Source organism: Haliotis rubra, unplaced genomic scaffold, assembly GCF_003918875.1.
Source record: "Haliotis rubra isolate DU_JTF1 unplaced genomic scaffold, ASM391887v1 Scf1619, whole genome shotgun sequence".
Taxonomy (NCBI): domain Eukaryota; kingdom Metazoa; phylum Mollusca; class Gastropoda; order Lepetellida; family Haliotidae; genus Haliotis; species Haliotis rubra.
The window spans coordinates 88,534-97,700 of record NW_025765580.1 but is presented as its reverse complement, the minus strand read 5'-3'; the positions used below and the strand labels follow the sequence as shown (position 1 = coordinate 97,700).

The 9,167-nt window shown below is 36.9% G+C and overlaps 1 protein-coding gene across 3 annotated transcripts in view; it reads left to right on the top strand.

Annotated features, from left to right (window-relative positions):
• Nucleotides 1-528: 528 nt before the first annotated feature.
• The window catches only part of LOC124271621 (tyrosine-protein kinase SRK2-like), a 29,119-nt gene continuing 20,480 nt past the window's right edge, over nt 529-9,167 (top strand). Inside the window, exon 1 of one of the 3 annotated variants that reach the window (XM_046706776.1) lies at nt 529-598. The gene's annotated coding sequence lies outside the window, so the exon portion shown is untranslated. Of the gene's footprint in view, nt 599-3,382; nt 3,498-3,873; nt 3,892-9,167 lie in introns of those variants that run through there. The other 2 variants (XM_046706775.1, XM_046706777.1) reach the window with 2 other exon arrangements.

Below are 9,167 nucleotides of genomic sequence, written 5' to 3'. Positions count from 1 at the left end.
CACTCATGCTTTTGTATTTAAAGAAACTGTAGCTTTTTATTTCGGTGAAACCTGTCACTTGTGGTATATTTTAAGTTGACCATTTTTAGCTTTACAATACTAATAAACATTTGAAAAGACAGAACTTTACAATACGATGAAACGATTTACGATAGGGGAGTGTCTGCTTTGTTTATTGACATCCTCTTTAAAAATACCATGTAGATTTAGTCGGTTGTTAGTTTTTGTCCGTTTGTAAAGCCTCGTCGCTATCCCGTGTCAAAAGTTAGAGAATGCGAGCACATGAAAATGTTCCCTTCTGTATTCCATATCTAACACATCACAAACATTGAGTATGTTTGAACCAGGAAAAGCCTCTTTATGTCACGACAAAAGACATGATAATGATATTTCATAAAACGCACAATGGCCATTCTCAGCAACAATTGTGATTTCATCAATATGGTTTTAGACTGTGCGGAAATTGGTATGAGTTGCTTTCTGTAGAGGGAAGTGTTATTTATCTCAGTGATAGTTTTGGATTTGGCGGTACAGATACGTAATTCCAGGAGCTGGATACCCACATTGATGCCCTTGTCGACAGTTTCTTGGCTTTGAGGTAGGTGATAAGCGACATTTAATATGTGTAGGTTTGACAGCAGTAGCTTTGTTTTATGGGCTGTTTAACTTTAGATTTTGTGAGTGACGATAATCCCTGTTGTTATTGTGGTTAACCCACGCGTGGTCTCATAAATAAAACAACTGTTAATTCCCTGCTGTGAGGTGAGAGGTGTCGGGCTCTTCTCATTTAGTCACCACCTTTAGCATGACACTGGGCCAGTATAAATACAGCAACTGTTAGTTCCCTGCTGTGAGGTGAGAGGTGTAGGGCTCTTCTCATTTAGTCACCACCTTTAGCATGACACTGGGCCAGTATAAATACGGCTGAAAAGTAGGTCATTTCTGAATAGGTTAATGAGATTCAAGTTTCGGTTTGTCAGAACTGAAGTACTGGAAACCTGCAATGAAAATACCAAACGATAAGAAATTGCAGGTACAGTTTATATTTATGAAAAATATGTTTTGAATAAATTGTCGTACAAAAATATATCATCCCAGGTATTCCGATACAGACAACGCTTTACATGTTTGTCTTTTGTGGCAGATAGACAATTATAGTGGACGCTCCTGATTTTCTAAATCTATAGTGTAACATCAGTAACTAATTAAATCCAATGAATAACGTTCTTGTCCAAAGAACAATGTGAGAACCTGTCATCCTCCACAAACTGGCCGTGTTGTCACAAGATCAGAAAACCAAAGTGGGACTCCACTGTGTTGCACACCAGGAAGCCGACTGTTACAGCGCAGAGGAAGCAGAATGTACTAGATAACGAAAGGTTTACACCATCGCTTGGTTATGTCCGAGCCGCCTACAGACCCTTAGACTGACTCTACATGGTTGTGTTTCCCTACACAGCATGGGAACGACTCCGTCTCCCAAATGTAGTAATGCTTGTTTTACTCATGTACATAGTAATTACGCTGCGTCTACTAATAGTGGGAGTGACCACCGCACTCGCTATATAGTAATGATTCTCCACCAAATATAAACAAGTATATCTTACCCTCCACCTTAGTGAATGAGTGAGTGAGTGAGTGAGTGAGTTTTACACCGCACTCAGCAATATTCCAGCTATATTGTGGCGGTCTGTAAATAATCGAGTCTGGACCAGACAGTCCAGTGATCAACAGCATGATCATCGATCTGCGCAACTGGGAACCGATGACATGTGTCAACCAAGTCAGCTAGCCTGACCACCCGATCCCGTTAGTCGCCTCTTACGACAAGCATAGTCGCCTTTTGTTGCAAGCATGGGTTGCTGAAGACCTATTCTACCACGGATCTTCACGGGTCCCCTCAACCCTTAATAGTAACGATTTTTTTCTGCACTCTTTATAGTAATGACCGATTCTGCACCTAATATTAAAATATCTGATCCTCCACCCTTAATAGTAACAACTTTTTTTCTGCTTCCTATACAATAATGGCCGATTCTCCACTCTATAAACAATATCTGATCCTCCACCCTTAATAGTAACAACTTTTTTTTTCTGCTTCCTATACAATAATGGCCGATTCGCCTCTCTATAAATAATATCTGATCCTCCACCCTTAATAGTAACAACTCTTTTTTTCTGCTTCCTATACAATAATGGCCGATTCGCCACTCTATAAACAATATCTGATCCTCCACCCTTAATAGTAACTGCTCTAGTTTCAGCCCCATATATAGTAATGCCTGATTCTCAAACCCTTGCCATGAGAATAGACGCGGATTCACGTGATAATAATAACTGATGTTTCACGGTAAATGAGGTGATGGACAGAAGGGCGTCATCTAACAAAATATATGTCGACTAACGCATCGAGTCTTGTTACACTGTTGAATTATTTATCTCATTAAAGATATTAAATATTAATAGCTGTGACACTTTTGTAATCGAATATGACAAGCCAGTTTTTAATAATATAGTAATGACTTTCTTCACCCTGTATAGTAATTCCTTGTGTGTTCCAGCAACGTGAAAAATAAGTAAGCCTTGCCTCCTACCTCTGTATAACTTGAATACTGTTTAAAGCAACGTTGAACCTGACCCACTCACTCACCACACCGTGGCTGTCTGGTATGTTTTCATATGTGTACATGGCGGGAGTACCGCAGAACGGGGTCAGACAATAGCACATACGTTTTTAGCAGCATGTGAGTGGTTAGTGATACGTTTGTGTTACTGATGCATTGTCAATGTTAGAAAACTCCACTGTGCAATGTGACACATTTAAATTTGTTTGTGGGACTCACGCATTTCAATTCAGTGTGACAGTGGCCGCTTCAGCTCAGAGACAATTACATAAATTTGGCCATATGAGGCACACAAAGTCAGCCATCTAACCTATTTAGCCACCAAGGCTTTGTGTGCTGGCGAGTGTGGGTTCTGAGAGTGTGGGTTCGAATCCCGAATGGGACTCAACCCAACAAAAGTACTAGAATTTGTACTTTACTGAGAAAGCGTAACCCTAAATATACATTTGATCACATTGTAAACAGCATTGCTTTTTCATAACAGTGGTGTAGTCACCATGTTATGTCACATGTGACTGGTCTAGCAACTCCACAACAGTGATAAAGTCACCGTGTTATGTCACATATAACTGATCTAGCAACCGTCACATGTGACCGAGCTGGCAGCTCCACAATAGTGATTTAGTCACCATGTTGTGCTACATGTGACCTAGCTTGCAACTCCACAACGGCGATAATGTTATGCGACCGAGCTACTTATGAAATAACAGTGACAAAAAGAACCGTTACGTTACATGTGACCGAGGTCTCTAGTCAACAACAGTGGCCTTGTCAACGCGGATGTTCATTACCGCTCACTTTTCCTCCTTTACTGTGAAACTTGGAATACACACAAATGTGATCCAGTCGGATATAAGATCATTGAGACAACTGGTAGGTGTTTTGAAACCCTTGTCATGTATGCAAGTGCTCGATATTATACAGTAGAGGTCCTAATCTGTGTATGCCAATACTATATGCAACTTCTAAGCCGAGCAGTGATGTTTTGCTGCGATAATCTTCTACCGGATGTCAAAATATTTGATACAAGGAAAGAAATGTCAGCTATATTAAAGCACTCTACCCAGGTTTCACAGAGCGTTCAGGCTAAGTGCGTATGATTTTATGAAAGTGTCACGTTCACAATTATTTGAGCTAGATTTTTGCCACGGTCTAGGAAAGTTTAAAAAACATTAAAACTGACATGACACGCAGCAATCTCACGTTATATTTGACAAGCCATGTCCTGTCTTGATTCGGAGATCTTCACCCCATCTAGGATAGTGAGGTAATTATGAAGTTTAGACATGAACTCTTGGTATATATTCTTTTGTGGAATATTTCCCTGTTACAAGGGTAAACGTGCTCATTGCAGCGAATCGGTGGACATGTCCACTAAGTTTTCGAAAGTTTACGAGCTATCGTAAACATACAGTTTATTTTAGGCTTACGAATATCGTAGTGTTTCGAAAGCTCTGTGGATTTGGCCCCATAAAGCGATCGTAGAGTCCATAGTGTGGGACTTACGATCACCTTAGCGCTGCTAACGGAAGCGAGATTCGTCGCAAGTGTTCTAACTTTACGATCACTTTGATGTGGTTAATTGTAGATGTGGATAAGTGGTTTGTATTCACATGGGATGTAAAGTCACACAAATATAGATATTATCTACTGAGCTAGACTCCATGTACTTGGTGTATGCACAAAGCTCTAACATTTTTACCTCTGTCAATGATCAGTGTTCATTCTCAGCTTTCTGGGAGTCTATAACCTAAGTTACATTGTCCAGCACAAGAAGGTTACAAGTCATACCATTATCATATTATTCAGTTATCCCACATTTATACACATAACATTTTGTGTGTAGTTTGATCATAGACATCACCATATGATCGTGTACGTAGACGTGGCGTAGTTAGGTCGTTTACCAACTTGAAGTGTTACATGTTGTATGTAGTTTGATCATGGACAAAGCAATATGATCACTTCATGTAGTCTCAGATTAATACTTACATCTATTCCAGCTTCAGATGCTGCGTCTTTTTGTATGTAGTTTGATGATAGATATACCTATATGATCACTTCATGTAGTCTTAGATTACTACAGATATCTATTCCAGCTTCAGATGCTGCGTCTTGTATGTAGTTTGATCAAAGATATACCTATATGATCACTTCATGTAGTCTTAGATTAGTACTAATATCTATTCCAGATGCTGCGTCTTGTATGTAGTTTGATCAAAGATATACCTATATGATCACTTCATGTAGTCTTAGATTAGTACTGATATCTACTCCAGATGCTGCGTCTTGTATGTAGTTTGATCATAGATATACCTATATGACAACTTCATGTAGTCTTAGATTAGTACTGATATCTATTCCAGCTTCAGATGCTGCGTCTTGTATGCAGTTTGATCAAAGATATACCTATATGATCACTTCATGTAGTCTTAGAATAGTACTGATATCTATTCCAGCTCCAGATGCTGCGTCTTTTTGTATGTAGTTTGATGATAGATATACCTATATGATCACTTCATGTAGTCTTAGATTAGTACAGATATCTATTCCAGATGCTGCGTCTTGTATGTAGTTTGATCAAAGATATACCTATATGATCACTTCATGTAGTCTTAGATTAGTACAGATATCTATTCCAGCTTCAGATGCTGCGTCTTGTATGTAGTTTGATCAAAGATATACCTATATGATCACTTCATGTAGTCTTAGATTAGTACAGATATCTATTCCAGCTTCAGATGCTGCGTCTTGTATGTAGTTTGATCAAAGATATACCTATATGATCACTTCATGTAGTCTTAGATTAGTACTGACATCTATTCCAGATGCTGCGTCTTGTATGCAGTTTGATCATAGATATACCTATATGATCACTTCATGTAGTCTTAGATTAGTACAGATATCTATTCCAGATGCTGCGTCTTGTATGCAGTTTGATCATAGATATACCTATATGATCACTTCATGTAGTCTTAGATTAGTACTGATATCTATTCCAGATGCTGCGTCTTGTATGTAGTTTGATCATAGATATACCTATATGATCACTTCATGTAGTCTTAGATTAGTACTGATATCTATTCCAGATGCTGCGTCTTGTATGCAGTTTGATCATAGATATACCTATATGATCACTTCATGTAGTCTTAGATTAGTACTGATATCTATTCCAGATGCTGCGTCTTGTATGCAGTTTGATCATTGATATACCTATATGATCACTTCATGTAGTCTTAGATTAGTACAGATATCTATTCCAGATGCTGCGTCTTGTATGCAGTTTGATCATAGATATACCTATATGATCACTTCATGTAGTCTTAGGTTAGTACAGATATCTATTCCAGATGCTGCGTCTTGTATGTAGTTTGATCATAGATATACCTATATGATAACTTCATGTAGTCTTAGATTAGTACAGATATCTATTCCAGATGCTGCGTCTTGTATGCAGTTTGATCATAGATATACCTATATGATCACTTCATGTAGTCTTAGATTATTACTGATATCTATTCCAGATGCTGCGTCTTGTATGCAGTTTGATCATTGATATACCTATATGATCACTTCATGTAGTCTTAGAATAGTACTGATATCTATTCCAGCTCCAGATGCTGCGTCTTTTTGTATGTAGTTTGATGATAGATATACCTATATGATCACTTCATGTAGTCTTAGATTAGTACAGATATCTATTCCAGATGCTGCGTCTTGTATGTAGTTTGATCAAAGATATACCTATATGATCACTTCATGTAGTCTTAGATTAGTACAGATATCTATTCCAGCTTCAGATGCTGCGTCTTGTATGTAGTTTGATCAAAGATATACCTATATGATCACTTCATGTAGTCTTAGATTAGTACTGATATCTATTCCAGCTTCAGATGCTGCGTCTTGTATGTAGTTTGATCAAAGATATACCTATATGATCACTTCATGTAGTCTTAGATTAGTACTGATATCTATTCCAGATGCTGCGTCTTGTATGCAGTTTGATCATTGATATACCTATATGATCACTTCATGTAGTCTTAGATTAGTACTGATATCTATTCCAGATGCTGCGTCTTGTATGCAGTTTGATCATAGATATACCTATATGATCACTTCATGTAGTCTTAGATTAGTACTGATATCTATTCCAGATGCTGCTTCTTGTATGTAGTTTGATCATAGATATACCTATATGATCACTTCATGTAGTCTTAGATTAGTACTGATATCTATTCCAGATGCTGCGTCTTGTATGCAGTTTGATCATAGATATACCTATATGATCACTTCATGTAGTCTTAGATTAGTACTGATATCTATTCCAGATGCTGCGTCTTGTATGCAGTTTGATCATTGATATACCTATATGATCACTTCATGTAGTCTTAGATTAGTACAGATATCTATTCCAGATGCTGCGTCTTGTATGTAGTTTGATCATAGATATACCTATATGATCACTTCATGTAGTCTTAGGTTAGTACAGATATCTATTCCAGATGCTGCGTCTTGTATGTAGTTTGATCATAGATATACCTATATGATCACTTCATGTAGTCTTAGATTAGTACAGATATCTATTCCAGATGCTGCGTCTTGTATGCAGTTTGATCATAGATATACCTATATGATCACTTCATGTAGTCTTAGATTATTACTGATATCTATTCCAGATGCTGCGTCTTGTATGCAGTTTGATCATAGATATACCTATATGATCACTTCATGTAGTCTTAGATTAGTACTGATATCTATTCCAGATGCTGCGTCTTGTATGTAGTTTGATCAAAGATATACCTATATGATCACTTCATGTAGTCTTAGATTAGTACAGATATCTATTCCAGCTTCAGATGCTGCGTTTTGTATGTAGTTTGATCAAAGATATACCTATATGATCACTTCATGTCGTCTTAGATTAGTACTGACATCTATTCCAGATGCTGCGTCTTGTATGCGGTTTGATCATAGATATTCCTATATGATCACTTCATGTAGTCTTAGATTAGTACAGATATCTATTCCAGATGCTGCGTCTTGTATGCAGTTTGATCATAGATATACCTATATGATGACTTCATGTAGTCTTAGATTAGTACTGATATCTATTCCAGATGCTGCGTCTTGTATGCAGTTTGATCATAGATATACCTATATGATCACTTCATGTAGTCTTAGATTAGTACAGATATCTATTCCAGATGCTGCGTCTTGTATGTAGTTTGATCAAATATATACCTATATGATCACTTCATGTAGTCTTAGATTAGTACTGATAACTATTCCAGATGCTGCGTCTTGTATGTAGTTTGATCATTGATATACCTATATGATCACTTCATGTAGTCTTAGATTAGTACAGATATCTATTCCAGATGTTGCGTCTTTTATGTAGTTTGATCAAAGATATACCTATATGATCACTTCATGTAGTCTTAGATTAGTACAGATATCTATTCCAGATGCTGCGTCTTGTATGTAGTTTGATCATTGATATACCTATATGATCACTTCATGTAGTCTTAGATTAGTACAGATATCTATTCCAGATGTTGCGTCTTTTATGTAGTTTGATCAAAGATATACCTATATGATCACTTCATGTAGTCTTAGATTAGTACAGATATCTATTCCAGATGCTGCGTCTTGTATGCAGTTTGATCATAGATATACCTATATGATCACTTCAAGTAGTCTTAGATTAGTACAGATATCTATTCCAGATGCTGCGTCTTGTATGTAGTTTGATCATAGATATACCTATATGATCACTTCATGTAGTCTTAGATTAGTACTGATATCTATTCCAGATGCTGCGTCTTTTATGTAGTTTGATCATAGATATACCTATATGATCACTTCATGTAGTCTTAGATTAGTACTGATATCTATTCCAGATGCTGCGTCTTGTATGCAGTTTGATCATAGATATACCTATATGATGACTTCATGTAGTCTTAGATTAGTACTGATATTTATTCCAGATGCTGCGTCTTGTATGCAGTTTGATCATAGATATACCTATATGATCACTTCATGTAGTCTTAGATTAGTACTGATATCTATTCCAGATGCTGCGTCTTGTATGCAGTTTGATCATAGATATACCTATATGATCACTTCATGTAGTCTTAGATTAGTACAGATATCTATTCCAGATGCTGCGTCTTGTATGCAGTTTGATCATAGATATACCTATATGATCACTTCATGTAGTCTTAGATTAGTACTGATATCTATTCCAGCTTCAAATGCTGCGTCTTGTATGCAGTTTGATCATAGATATACCTATATGATCACTTCATGTAGTCTTAGATTAATACTGATATCTATTCCAGATGCTGTGTCTTGTATGTAGTTTGATCATAGATATACCTATATGATCACTTCATGTAGTCTTAGATTAGTACTGATATCTATTCCAGATGCTGCGTCTTGTATGCAGTTTGATCATAGATATACCTATATGATCACTTCATGTAGTCTTAGATTAGTACTGATATCTATTCCAGCTTCAAATGCTGCGTCTTGTATGCAGTT